Genomic DNA, 16,127 nt, shown 5'->3' with positions numbered 1-16,127 from the left:
AAATCCTGTCAGTCGAGTTACGACCCCACTTCAAATGTAAATAAATCATATTTCACTCGGTTCACAGTTCCATATACACATATAGACATATAAGTATATATATTTACACGTATATTTACTTATGCACGTAAAATAAAAAACAAAAAAAGTTATTTTTTTTCTTTTTACTTCATCTTCATCTTGTTTTCTCTGTTCTCCGATGAATATATTACCCAGGGATCCATTTGACCCTTGAGATCTCATACGTGTGCTGTATACCTACTTAAATTCGTTTTTAGCCGATCAGTCAGCCGGATCAGGTATGGAAGAAAAACAACCTATATAATCCTGTCACATAGAGAGTAATAAAAATATATATTAAATTTATGTTATTTATTTATTTTAACGGAATATTTACTTTACTTTGTGAGTTAAGTATTTTATCTTCTTCGAGTGCTTCTATATTTTATTCATTCCAATTTTTTCAGTCATGCATTAGCCTATGTGCATCAGCCTGAGTTGCCTGAGTTGGCTCTAGTTGAGCATTTTTAACGGTTCAATAATTGTTAGTTACAATTTTATAATTGACCATCTTATTATTTTTCTCTTGTTATTCGCCAAAAAAATGTTATTTTCTTTTCTAAGGTCATTGGTCATCTTTAAGATTTTAATTGCTCCGAAAAAGTTTTATACATGCTTGTATTTATGGTTAGTGTTCTGTAATGGGACAGTTATTGCCGAAAAGAAATTATGTTTAGGGCGCGCCATATTTTTTACGACCAACGCATTCCATAATATTTTGTAATAAAATAGTTTGAGAAATTTATATTATTTTTTTAAGGCTTTTATTATTTTATTTTAGTTGGGAAATTTTTTACCGAGATGGTTGCTACATCTGGCGAAAAAGTTTTTTTATACTGTTTAAGCATACTAAGGTACTAATAAATAATTATAATGAAAAGAAAACTATCGGTAAAATTGGTAATTATTATTTGAAGGGACAAGAAAATTTTTTAGTCTAGAATAAATTAGATAGAAAGAAATATTATTAAAAAATTACAGAACTTGTGGAACATTTTGCAATTTCTGATTTAATTAAAATTTTTTTAATAATAATCCACAAATACAATGAAAAAAAATATTGAAAATGACCATTAATTTTTACTCTAGTATTGATATGGATAATTTTACTTTTTACTACTTTAATATTAAAAATTATAGTAAAATAATATCTTTTTAGTGTAACTAATAAAAATTAACCGGAATTGAAAATAAAAATTAATCTAAGTAATGGTATCCATTGTTTTTAATTAAAGCGACGCTGCATTGACTGAAGACTTCTCAAGCTGTATAAAAAATTTACACATATCAGTGATCAGTTTTTGCTCAATTACAATTAACTCTAACAAACTTTTACACAATTATCATTCTAGTAAAATTTTATGTACTTTGATGACATTCGTAATTTTTTACTACTATTAGCTATTATTCTATAAATATATTTTCAAGTGAAGTAACCTTGAAAAATAAATTAAATCAAAAAAATTAATCAAACATTTAATATTCTTCAACTGAAATCTAGTTTTTCCAAAATATAACATCCATAAAATTAGTAATAACAATATTCTATTGTTATTACTATAGAAAATTTACTATGGACGTTTTTTTAACGATACGTCCAAAAATAATTCTGTTCCATGTATATGGTGAATTTCACTAAATTTTTATTTTATTTTAAAAAATGTTAACATAATTTCATTAAAAATTATAGAATTTTTTATCTGAATATTAATGCAATTATTTACTGTAAAGTTGAACAAAACAAACATTTTGGTAAAAAATAACAAACTAGTGGATGTAATAATTTTCAAGTGAATTATGATATTCTGAAAAAGATTGTTGGTTTTGTGTAAATTTATTCAATAATTAAATTTTGTTGTGCTGCATTAATTATAAAAGCTCAGTACCCCGACAGTGTACCATGTATTTTGCATTTAGTTGAGAACATTGTGGTGGTTTGATGCAAGAAAGTAACAGTAAAGAGTGTTGGGTAATTTTTATAAAAGAAAAATAGCCGAAGAGTGAGCAATTTAAATCTGAGATTCAAGTACCGGGAACGCGACTAGGTGAAATGGAATTGTGCTTCGCTATCCTCTTGCACGATTTATGAATGTAAAGAGCCTCCAGTCGCTCGTTTATACTCTGTATAAATATATATGTATATACTGAACTCACACTAAAAAGAGATTTCAATTCCAAACGAGGAATTGCAATCGTCGCATTGATCCTACTCTAGATAACATGATTTATGAACTAGCTTTGCAAATAATAAAAATCTAAGGATCTCTGCTCCCGTTTTCGCGAAAAATAAAATACTAAATTCAATAAAAAAAGTACAGAATAAATAATTATAATTATTGATTAGCAGAATATCCGTTAAAATGCGCCATGACAATGGAATAAATTTAACCGGATTGTTTTATGTATCCGGAAGACAAATGAATCATTTGCAAGTTGTTGAAGCGTGAAAACAAGAAACCGTTCGTTTGGCCAAAGCTGTATCGAGTCGGTGCAGATTTAGCGGGTGCACCGGCAGCAGGCTCTACCGGTGAAAGTAAACCAAGTTCGAGCATTTACTTGTGCTCACAAACTTTAACTTAGCTTAACTTACATTGTATGCATATACATTACTGCAGCTTACGTTTTAGTAGCTCGACGTGAAAGAATAATAATAATAGTAAAAAAAAAATAATAATAATAATAAAGAATAGTTTATTGATTAACTCTACCTGATATAATTACAAAATTTACACAGAAAATTTATCTACATTTTACAAAAATCGCTGTTATTTATTTTATCTATTTTTATTTCATATTTCGTTTTAATTTTTTCATTTAAAGAAGCTCATTTTTATCTTTAGATAATTTATTTTACAAGTTATATCCTTAACAATTAATATTTTTTGTTCCTTTTTTTATTGATACTAAATCATATTTATTTTTTGTACTATACTTATAGCTATCCGTAAAAAATTTTTCTAATATGGCCATATATCATCATATATATCCATTTGGATCCGTATATAACCATTTCAGAAAATTGTATACATTTATTTATAACCAATATTTATTTATTCCTGATCATATATGATCATATATGACCTGACATGGAAATCGCCTCGATATAACCATTTACTAATGCGTATGACGGCTTAATATGTCTTTATTAGGCCTGAAATGGTCATATATCGATGGTTTTCTGACGCAACCTCGTATCTCAAAAATGACGATTTTGGAGACGAGATGAAAAATAGCTTATAAAAAATTAATATTCATCTAAAAACAATATTTATTAATTGTATTTTCTAAAAATACTATCGTGTTTATAATTAATTTGGTTAATATTTTTTTTTTCTGTGACGCGTTTATAATTAATTATTAATTTTTCAGTTGAACATTTTCATCTTCAAAAATCGAGATACGTGGTTGCGTTAGAAAACCCTCGATATGTCCATGTATAATTTTTCGACCAAAAACGATGTTGAAGATGCCCAACGGAGGGCGCATGTTTTCTAAATCTTCTCTTTACTAAAGGGTTAATTTTTAGGAGATAAGTTTAAAAAAAAATTATTTACTCTTTTAAGGAGCCTATTTGGCGAGGATTATGAAATTTAATCAACGACTGAATTGATTATGGTTTTACAAAAAATGTTAGTTAACGTACTTATTTGTAGAAAAAAAAATAAAAAATTAGAATAAATTTATTTATCCTCACAAATAGCCTAATAGGGCCATTTATAAAAACTTTTTCAAGAAAAGCTTATAACTTTTTCTATTTCAATAATAAAGTGTCATTTAATTTATCATTTTATCTACCATCACACATACCTTATACGTTATTCTCCGCTAGACAGACAAAAAATAATAATAGTAACTGTAACAGTACTTTGAGACAGGAAAATAATTAGGAAAATTTTTGACGTCAAATTAACATGTTCGATTCACCGAAAACTGAAAACTAACGGAAGATTGTTATTATTATTATCATCATTATCATTATTATTATTATTATTTATTGTTATTATTATTATTATTCCAGTCGTTTGTTAACTAATATGTAGCATAACAATGTATTTAAAAACCCGAAATAATGACGTTTGTACAAATAATTATGATGTTAATATAATAATAACGAGTCTCAATTAAAATTCCGTTAGGTTAAGCACCGAGTGTCGTGAACAATCAACCATCAGCACGTCAACTTTTAATCATTTCTCACGCTGTTAAAATATATATTCTTTTTTTATTTTATTATCGTTGTTATTCCTCCAAGATTTATAATAATAATGATTATTATTATTTTTATAATGATGTTCGTGTAATCGAGCATCAATAATTATTGATCATTAATCTTTTGTAATCGCTTTTATTATTTGCAACTCGTGAGTTATCATTTTTTTTACAAAATAATTTTTTAAATTTAATTGTATACTCAAAAAGTTTACTAGAATTTTTTTTTACGAGTGGGTAATTTTAACAAAACTTGCTTACAATTTTTCCGCTCCGGAATATCTAGTTGCAGTGAGTTTCTAATTAGTTTGTTTAGATACGGCCGATAGTAAACTTTTTAGTGAACCAGTGATGCCTCGTTAAAAATTCCGGACCGTTATGATATGATAAAAACGTAATTACAGGTAATATAAATTAATAAATTACCAGAGTACGAGTGTAAGTATAAATAGTCTGGGTTAGAAATAAATATTAATAAACCACGCCTTGCTCCTTTCCCTTTCTTGATAGATACAAGAACAGAAGTTAAGTCTACGGTCTGGAGAAAGACACCGATAATAAGGTCATGCGTCTGTAGGTTAATAGCTTGCTACTCTGAGCACCTGTATCAACTATTTATTTTTTTTTTTTTATCTCCTTTTCCTATAAGTAATCTCAATATTACAATTTACAGTTTAACAAGTAACAAGTTAATAAATATTTACACTTTTTGTCCGTTACTTTTTATTCGAATTATCGGTGAACTATCGGATTTATGCAAAAAGTCAAAGAGCAAGTTCCTGCTGATAATTTCATTCCACTTTTAAGACTCTGGTTTTTTATTTTTTTATATTTAATTAACCTCGAGTTAAATGTATCTGTAATACTTTCCGGCGGAAAAATTTATGCGGAAATTACAAAAATAATCGAGCGAAATTACACGCTTCGTTTTATGCAACATTTAGTGTTAGTAGTATAAATAAAAACATGAGATTTTTCCGCTGGTGTTTTGAAGAGCAAAAAATTAAACTAATTGAGTTATGTGAAAATTGATTGTTAATTTTTTTATATTAACTTTATAATTTTACGTAACATTAATTTGATTATAAAATTTACATCAGCGCGTTTTAATTTTTTTTAAGGTAAAAATCAATTTTGGTGATAGAATTTATGTGAGAAAGTTTTAAAAGTATTCGTTTTAATTTTTTTGAGAAACTTACTACGGATGTTTATTATTTAAAACAAAAAATTTAATTCTACGAAGTATAAACTTTTAATTATGCAATTTTTTTATTTTGAATGTTCTATCGTGTATGATATTTTTAACCAAATTTTATATAAGATGTTGTTGAAAAATAAAAGATTTATATCCATTATAAATAAAAAAATTATTTAATCAAAAAACTTTCATATTAATTATTCAAAAATATTTTATTCAAAACATTAATTAAAAGTGCCAAAAATTTGCAATGTATAAAAATAAATTTGGAACATTTTAAAAAACCGTAACAATCATATATACATTATTCTTTAAAGTTATTTTTTTATGTTTCGGTTTGATTTCTTTGAATTTTTTTTCAAACTTAAAAATTTGAACACCCTGTAAAGCTTATGTTTTCTGCCATTGATGAGAAATATGAAAAAATATTCCTAGTTTAATAATACAACGCCATCTGTTGGTAATACCATTAATGATGGAACTGAGTGGGGGTTTTCGAAAATGAAAAGGTTGGCGCAACAAGCAAAGTGTGTGTGCCGATTCACGAGTGTCCGAAGTCTTATCCACCCAGTTCATACATAAATTAATGTAATTTTCATAGCAAATTTTGAGCAACCATTTTTTAAAATTATTAATGTTGTATAATGTCGTTGAAAAATAAAACAAAAAATTTTTATGAGAAAAAAATAAAATAAAAAATCATAAAAATAAAATTTCTCTTGCAAAGACCACCTACTGATTCGAATCTTAACTTTCATAGCCGTTAATCGTCAATCAAGGGATAAAAAGTTCCAGCTGACAGCTCCAATTACGAATCGATAAATTAATTATAAATTCAATAAATAAATAATTTAATGATCGTAGAAACTTGACTTGGTACCCTTAATCAAGATTATTTAAAACATTGGGACATAACTCGCGTGTCGCTCGCGGCATTTCACGGCGTAAAGATTGTTGAGTCTCTAATATGAAATCCCCGACTGGCATCATCTTCATCTTTTTTTCTCTTTCTCGGATAATTCCGTCGGCATTTTGTAATAACAATAATAATAAAAAACCATGACTGTCCTTGAGGTAACGAGTTATATATCACACGAAACTAAACAGATCAGATTGGATGGTGATGTCGCCATGTACGGCGCTTGGATCACGGAATGCCATCTTAATATCCGACGATCATGTTTACTATAAATAAAAAAATTACAGGCTCTTTAACGTGCGAAAAATTAACAGCGAAAAAAAATGATACGGCAGACACAATAAAAAAATATAATATAATAAAATAAAATAAAATAAGGTTGAGAACATGAGGACGAGTATCGATGCCGGGAATATTTTAGTTTTTATTGCCCGAGTACACGCGATTTATTCATTTCATTTTATTTAACTATCTATTTATTTAATATTGTTTTTTATGTTAAAGTTTACCTGGGGCTACCCGGGGAAGCTTGGGACACGCCTCAACACGACCCTCGTAACGGGCGAATGCTCTTACTATCCACCCGCTGCTATTTTCGGTCTAACGGACCAACTCTATGGGGTTATGCAGATTAAGCGAGCGTGACGCTCATGCCCCGCACGATTCTAGCCTTATACTTCCACAGCAGTCTTCTCCTTCTCCGTTAATCCTCTCTGGGGTATACAGCTCTCCATTTTCATTTTTTTATCAAATTTATCTAGTGTTTAGAGTTTTCGCTACGAAATTGTCCGTGGAAAGAAGCTTTTAGTATAAATTTGAGTTTAAGTTGATTTTTGGCTGAATGATTAGAGATACGGTAAAATTGGTAAGGGCCTTTCTTAGAGAAAATTAAATTTCCTTGAAGATCTTCTTTGATTTTTTTGTATCTTCAATATTGACGTTCTAATTAGAAAATTGTCTAACTCCATTTTAAAGAATCTTCCATTTGTATGAAAAAACAATTGATTCAAGATTTAATATCACTTTAAAAAACCATTTAATACTATTAATATCTAATAAAGGTATAATATTTTGGATTGGATCATTCAAATAATTTATAATTGGACTATTACTGTATCAAAATGTTAAAAAATCACCCTCTAAAAAATAAGGAGTTAGACCAATTGCTAATTAGACCGTCGATATCTTGACCCGAAATTGAGCTTGAAATTTTTTAATTTTCAAAAGTACTATTTTTAGCTTATTTTGAAATGTTATAATTTTAAAGTTCAAATTATAGCTAATAGATAAAAGATACGATAGAATTGATCAGGTCCTTTCTTAGATAGAATTGAATTTCTTACATAAAAAATCTTCTATGATCTTTTCGTATCTTCAATATTTAATCCATAATGTTATATCTTCAAGTATGGAGATCACTAAATTCAGCCTATTATATTTTCGTTTTTAATTTCACCTTTTGATAAGGGGCGCTAAAAATGAAGACTAAATTTAAAGCAATTATTACCAATAATGATACATGACTTAGAGGCTTAAAGATCCCGTAATCGAAGATATGAAAAATATTTTTTTTCCTTCCAAAATAAATTATCAAAAAATAATAGAATTTATTTTTCAACATGTTTATATTATTGTTTTAAATAAAAATGCATTTTTATACAATTAATTATTTTCATTTGCTGGAATATATAAGTTAATTTACATAAAATATGTTCCCAAAAAAAAAAAAGAGATACAATTATATCATAATTAATTGATAAAATTAAATTTTCTGCATACTGCATCAATATTACATACCGGTAAAATTTTAATTAAATGCCGGGAAGTCAATTGTAAAATATTCGAGAGGACTCGTACATTAATTATTAATAAATGGTAAAATGTACAACAATAAAATAAAAAAAGGTATGTAGCAGTTAGATAGTATAGCGGTTTTAATTTAATTAACGCGAGCGAGTCCAAATGAGAATAAGGTGCAAGTAACCGTATGTATATCTGCGTTATAGAGATATACTCGACGCTCTGATTAAGAGCGCGCGGTGTTTTTATTAAAAGGATTTTAAGCAAAAATGCAGCAAAGAAGCAAGACAGAAACAAAGAACACAAAGTGTAATAGTCGGACGGTAATTTAAGGATTTTTAAAACTGTTGGAGTTTGCAATGCATCCTTTTTGTATGTGTACTTGTATAATAGTGATAATAATAGCAATAGACATTACGTAGATATTGAAGCCGCGGCATGCGGGTAATTCTGTTCTGGGTTTACTATCATATTCAGAATTTCAAATTCACATAGCGTAGGCGTGCGTCGGTGAATTAGCATCCTGGGACAAGTGTGTCCTTGCTTCGTTTCACACGTCCATTCTATCTACATTTCTAAATCACGTTCAAATTTTCAAAGGGCTTTTCGTTCCTCAATAAATCACTCTTTATTATCGCCCTCGTATGTATTTATTATCACAGTTTCATACATTATTAGTTATTAGCTTCACGTACTCCTTTTTATGCATTGACACATGTAATTGTTAATTAATTTTCATAATAATAATAATAATTATTATTACGGTAATTATTCGTCAACCTTTGCGTTAAATTAGTCATTTATTGGTTGTAGAAAAATAATTTATTTTAAAATGCTTGACATTAATTTTCAACCTTTCAGAATATTGTGTTTTTGACATTTTTCGTATAAGTTTAGATTTAAGTTAATTTTTTAGCCAAACAATTGAAGATATGGGAAAATTGAAAGACATCTTTCTGGTAGAGGATTCAATTTTCTATGATAAAAGTTTGTTATGATTTTCTTTAAGATTTTATGACTCAAAAATTCAAATTCCAGCTGAAAAATAAGAGGTACAGTAAAATTGATGAAGACATTGTTTGTGAAAAATTAAATTTTCTACAAAAAAGATTAAATATAATTTTTCTGTATCTTTAATATTTAACTCCAAATTAGGCTTTAACGTTAGTCACAAAATTTTAATTTATGCTTTTTTTGTCACTAAAGAATAATTATTTTTAAATTTGAAATTGAATTTAAAAAGTTTTTTATCGAATACAAATCTTACTGAAGTTGAAATCATAAGCAATAAAAGGAAAAAAAATTCGTGTGCAATACTGGATTTATTCTGACAGACAGATTGATGAATGATATAATGATAAATGATAAATTCTGTTAGTTAAAGTTCAATTAACTTTTCAGCGTCTGAATCTTGACACACGATAGCAATCTTTTAACACGATAGTCCACGATAGGAGAGTTTATCTTACGTGTAAATCAAAATTATATTTATGCTTGGTATAATATTTAATGGGCATATATTTAACAGTCTGGCTGGTAGTGAACAGACAGACATAAACCTGGAACTGGACATAGACATAGACATCAGTACGGGAGTATAATGGGGATTTCGGGCGGCCAGGTGTGTATCGAATTCAGTGGAGCGTAAAAATGTTGGCGATCGACGACCCGTAACGATCATCGGCGGACACCGCGGGCTTACATGAACCATTGTGGGAATCGGTCATCTTTATATTCTTTTACCGATACGATATGATGTACACCAACAACAGCTATGGGTGCAGGTACGGTAACAATAACAGCTACAGATACAGTATTAACAACTCTGGAGAAAAGTATATATATTGTGCGACGAAACACGAGTACGTAACCGTATAACTGGAGAATATCGAGTCCAGCTCTTAGCTGGTAGATATAATACCAGAAGAGAGGAGAGTTAAGCACGAGGCCAATGCTCTTAAGATAATCCTACCAAACCGGAGCCAATAAAATCGTGACGCTACAGCGTAATTGGAATCTCAAGGGAATAAACCATTTCTTATATTATCTACTCTTACTCTCTTGTTCTCTTTCAAGAGATTCTGGGCCTCTTGCTTCCAGTTTGGCTGTCCCTCGCTATCCGATATTCCGAGCAGAGGGAATGTCGAAACACTTTGCATATATGCTCCCGCTTTCAACAAATTAATTCTTGAGAAGTTCGCTACCATCTAACTGCTTTTGCTTATTTTTTCTGAATGAAATTATGGCATCAGATGGTTAAATACCTCATTTTTTGTCAAGGATTTTTTGACTAAATTTCTTGGAGAAGAGGATTTTTTAATAATTTTCTCGTAACACTTCCAATTAGAAAGTTTTAGGGCTCCAATTCATCAATTTTTAACTTCCCGTTAAGAAAATCTCAGATTTTCAAAAATCGGGAAGTTATTGGTTTTACCCCGTTTTACAAAAATCGAGTTTTCATCAGATCTCGACGTATGAAGGTCACAGGAAGCTTCCCTGACTATCTCCGCGAGGGTGTCACTATGTCTGTATGTGTGTGTGTGTGTAAGTATGTAAACCTCTCATAACTTTTGAATGGCTTGACCGATTCGATCGCGGTTGGCGCCATTCGAAAGGGCTTGTCCAAACTTAGATTTTGAATATAATTTGGACCGATTTGGACTAATGCATTTCGAGAAATCGAAAAAAAACTGTAAAAAAAATTTTTTCAAAAGTGGTTTTTTTGGAATAACTTTCGAACAGCTTTATCGATCAACTCCAAAAACTAATCAGCTCTTAACCTTGAAAAACCACGTCGATCGCCGCTAATCCAATCAAAATTGATTGATTCATTTGAGAGATATCGTGCAGGAAAGAAAACCCAAAAAAGTGTTTTTTTCTGAATTACTCCGAAATTTCCAGTTTGATCAATTTAAACTTAAAGATTTTTTAAAAGGTTTAAAAAACTACGTCGAATGCCGCCAACCGCGTAAAAATCGGTTTATTCATTCAAAAGTTATTGCGGTTTGAAAACTCAAAAAATAGTGTTTTATCAAACTTTTATTAGACTTCTTAGCTCGAAGAGCTCAAAAGCATAGAAATGTTATCTGTTTGAGCTCGGAGAGCTAAAAACAACACATAAGCTGTATTTTTGAGCTCGAAGAGCGCTCAAAAACGACATAAGTGCAATTTTAAGCATCCAGGTATGGAATTAGCGGGAAGTTGCAGGGATGGCCTTCAGGGTCAACCGTTTTCCTAATTTTTTTAATGGGAATTTTGGAGTCAAAAGGTGAAAAAATTTTTAATGCTTTTCAACAAAATTGTTTGAAGAAGAAATTTTTTTATAATTTGAAATCTAATTTTTATGTAACACCTCCCAATTCTGAATAGTATAGGCTTTGAATAATATAGATTTTTTGAAGCAAAAGTATGAAATTATGTTAAGTATTTTTCAATGAAATTTTTTAAAAAACAAATTTTTCGATTACTCGTAGCGTTATTTCATTGTCACATCTCCCAACTCGGAAATGTGCACGCTTGAAATAATGAGACTCTTCATTTTTTAATCCAATTCCTAAGTATTCGGAAATTTTTTTCCAAATCATAACTACAAAATCAATTTGCAGATAACAATAGCTCAATATTAGTAGCATAGCTTTTAAATAGCATGAATACATATAAATATAGATTGGAAGAGCAACACTTGAGGCATCTCAGATCTCCATTGATTCCCATTAGCCTATTTAATTGCGTAATCCTATAAAATAATAGTTGTCAGATGTATTGGAAGAGTTGTACTAGAAAATAAGTGAGAAACAAGTAAGCCCAAGTCCGATAACTGAGGACAGTGGAGCAGGATAGGTGCAGCCGTACAACCAGAAGGGAAGTGATTTACCGCAAATTGCCCGTTCTCAGCACAGAGTTACATTAAGCATTAGGCAATCGCGTGCATGAGGTAACGTCATGTGCTCCTAGAAAGAGCACGTGAGTCTCATGCTTTTTGCGCCAGATCATGCATAGTTTACATACAGACATACAGACGTATCAAACACATACTGATGTAACATTAAATTGCAAGTATAAAATCATTACATTTAAAATCGTGCTCAAAACACTTTCGATTTGTGCAATTTTCCAAGAAAATTTTATTCCTTTTGATGCACGTAAAAACAAATTTTGTTGGAACAACACAAGACGTGTTGTGGTGAGAAATGAAAATGTTAGCATAGGAATATCAAGTTATGTGTAGTGATAACAAAGTCTAAATTTTAATAAGTAATTTATATATAAATTATATATATAAATATATATATATATATATATATATATATATATATATATATATATATATATATATATATATGCATAAACATATATGTTATAACTGAACAGTTTTGTTACTATACACTGTAAAAAGTTTCGGTGTAAAGTTGGACCCAGGGACTTTAACACCGCCGTGTAAGTGTGAAATGTCGGTATAAAATTTCCTCCGTATGAAATTTTCACTCGTGTAAATTTAACACGGTGTAATTTACTGTTTTACACTATTCCGTGTTATTATTTATAACTTTGAAAATTTAATAACTATTACTAGCAGCTTTGCAGTCTCTATGTGACTGCCGTGACTTGTGAACTATAAATAAATAAAATTTTGGTTTCTTAAATGATGACTTTTGTTGAATTGCACTGTACTTTTTTAACTATTGACGTTTCTAAAGATATAAGCTCATCCCGATGTTACACTCATCAAGAATCTTCATTTAAGTACCCACATCATTTTTTCATATATTTATATATATATTATATATAGGTATATATGAAAAATATAGCAAAATGCATGTGGGTACTCAAATGAAAGGTCTTGATGAGTGTAACATCGGGATGAGCTTATATCTTTGAAAATATCAATAATTACGAAATGACCTTGTATCTTGTGAACGATTGACATTTTTAAAGATATAAGCTCATCCCGATGTTACACTCATCAAGACCTTTCATTTGAGTACCCACATCAATTTTTCATATATTTATATATATTATATATATGTATATATAAAAAATATATCAAAATGCATGTGGGTACTTAAATAAAAGGTCTTGATGGGTGTAACATCGGGATGAGCTTATATCTTTAAAAATGTCAATAATTACGAAATGACCTTGTATCTTATGAACTATTGACATTTTTAAAGATATAAGCTCATCCTGATGTTACACTCATCAAGACCTTTCATTTGAGTACCCACATGCATTTTGATATATTTTTCATATATACATATATATAATATATCTAAATAAATGAAAAATTGATGTGGTCACTCAAATGGACGGTCTTGATGAGTGTAACGTCGGGATGAGCCTATATCTTTAAAAATGTCAATAGTTCACAAGATACAAGGTCATTTCTTAATCATTGATATTTTTGAAGGTATAAGCTTATCCCGATGTTACACTCATCAAGAGCGTTCGTTTGAGTACTCACATGCATTTTGATATATTTTTCATATATAAGGTCTTGATGAGTATAACATCGAATGAGCTTATATCTTTAAAAATATATAAAAATATATTTAGTACTATAAACATTCGCATTTTTATCAATAGACTCTAATATAGAATCCACCTATAATTAGATAAATTTTTAACAACTTGAATATTAACATTCTTGTTGCAGACTTTCCAATGATATTAAGATTTACGTTGGAATGATTTTTCTCTGTAAAATAGCATAATATAAAAAAAAAACATACTTTTAAATATTTATTTCTACATGTTTATATTTATAATTTAATATCGTACAAGTCTGAAACTAAACAATCAAATTAATTAATGAGAAATTTTCAGGAAATACATTTACACGCTTGGTGGTGTGAAATTTAGGATTCACACCGTTCAAATTTAACATTACACTTAGTGTGATTTTCACACCGTCCGTGTTAAAAATTTTAACACCGAATCATTTACACTACACCGAGTCCAAAAATTTTTTTACAGTGTAGCAGAATCTTTTAGTTAATTCAACCAAATGTTTTAGTACAATGAACAAATCGATTTATTGAAATAACAAGATTGCTATGTCAGGATAACAAAAATTTTTTGCTAGTTCAATATAAACCAGTCAGTTGGTATAAGAAATGTTGGGATTGAAATAGCTAAATTACTTTATTTCAAATAACTAACAATTTTGTTAGCAAAATTTTCCAAAAAACATTTTTCCAAGACAGTAACCAGATTTTCGGGTTCGAATTTGTATTTTGTTTGAGCTTAAAGAGTTACAAATTGCAATAGAAAACATTTTGAGTATTTTAAACTTGAATATAAAAAAAAGTTCCAGGGATAGCATGCAGAGTGAACCATATCCAGGATTTTTGAATTGTAACAATGATAAAAAAAATTGTAAATTATAATTTTAATGACAATTTTGGAGAAAAGTTTCTCGGAACTTTACAACTACTTTTGGCAACAAAATAATTGTGTTAGGCCAATGGATTTGGTGCTATATATTTTTACAGTTATCCTTTCTTTTGTTATTTTAACAAAATCGTTTTTATTGATGATAAAAAAAATGTTCTACCACTTCATGGATAATCATTATTATTTCTACTCATTTTCTTGAAACTTTTATTTTAAACTCTGCACTCGTTCATCTGTTGAAATGCATCTGGTGTATTATCCACTTCAACTTCAGTTATATCGTAATCGCTCCATGGGATTGGACTAGAGTAACAAACTTAACTCGGATGATTGAGATTTTTATTGTTTAGATGTTACTTAAATCCCCGATACTTACTTACGTTAATATACGTACTGAAGGCTGATGAATCAACAGATTGATACAATAGGCCGATTAATACTTCGAGGAATATTATATTACATTATTATTCGAGTAATCTTATTCATCTGGCTGTATGATGAGATTTAATGATCAACATTGTCTATTATGTGTACACAAAGGTCGACAGGCTGCAATTATAATCAACTCTCCTTCATTGTCTTCGTAATATAATAATTTTATACATTATTTTGTTATTAAAAGTCTCTGAGGATCTCTTCGTTGCTTACTTAAAAGCGCAGAATTAAATAATTAAAGTTATTGGAGCTATTAATTTATTAATGTCAGAGGTCGTCATATTTATTATTTTCTAGATTTAAAAAAAAATTACTTGATATTTTTTATAAATTATTGCAGTTTAAAAAAGTAAAATTGAAACGTAAAAAAATTTTGAGATAAGATAAAAATTTATTTTTTTGTTAAAAATGTGTGAGGCGGTTAATAAAATTTTTTTGGCATAACTTTTAAATTTTTGAGCTCTGAGAGGTGACCTGCCGGTCAACTGTTTTTCAGCAGTTTTTTTTATTTAAAAAAAAATATTTTTTGTTGCAGGTAAGCGCGTGCCTCCATTTCAAGAATTTTAATGAATTATTTTTGATACTTATTTCCAAGTAAGACTTCACTATTTAATATATAATTTTAAATGATTAATTGTTTTACACTAATTGACTTATGAGATTGTCTGAATATTTTTAATAAAATAATTGAAGAATTTGATGAATATTAATTATCTTAGTGGAAAAATGATATCAAAGAAATGAAACGAATGCTCTTTGATGTTAAAATACAAAGGAATTTATGAAGTTAGACACTTGTAAAAATACGCCAGACAAGTTTAATAGAGAGAATAAAGCTGTGAAGGGTAGAGAGGGGGCTGAAAAGCGTACGCAGGTAATGTAATAAGAAAAATAATAGAAAATGAAATAAAAATAAAAAGTGTTTGAAGCCGGCCGCCTTGTAGACAAATAAACGGTTCAAATTATAAAGTATATACGGCTAAACGAGAGTGACGTCGGCTTTCAGCATCATAATTTCAGATGAGTGGGTGTTTATGCCCTTAAGGCAAATAGTCTCTGTCCGAGTGGTTGTATTAATACTACTGTATCACTTACGCTCTCATATCGCGGTAT

General features: G+C 29.1%; 1 protein-coding gene and 1 long non-coding RNA gene across 4 annotated transcripts in view; both read left to right on the top strand.

Annotated features, from left to right (window-relative positions):
- The window catches only part of LOC123265477 (CCR4-NOT transcription complex subunit 6-like), a 602,565-nt gene that overhangs the window by 149,196 nt on the left and 437,242 nt on the right, over window positions 1-16,127 (top strand). The window lies entirely within an intron of this gene.
- On the top strand, window positions 240-14,134 carry LOC123265485. The gene is made up of 3 exons (XR_006509577.1): window positions 240-252; window positions 2,676-2,680; window positions 14,046-14,134. It is a non-coding gene; the product is annotated as an uncharacterized LOC123265485 (long non-coding RNA).

This window comes from Cotesia glomerata, linkage group LG5 (assembly GCF_020080835.1).
Source record: "Cotesia glomerata isolate CgM1 linkage group LG5, MPM_Cglom_v2.3, whole genome shotgun sequence".
Lineage (NCBI taxonomy): Eukaryota > Metazoa > Arthropoda > Insecta > Hymenoptera > Braconidae > Cotesia > Cotesia glomerata.
The sequence above is the reverse complement of the archived record's forward strand: the minus strand, read 5'-3'. Positions and strand labels throughout refer to the sequence as shown.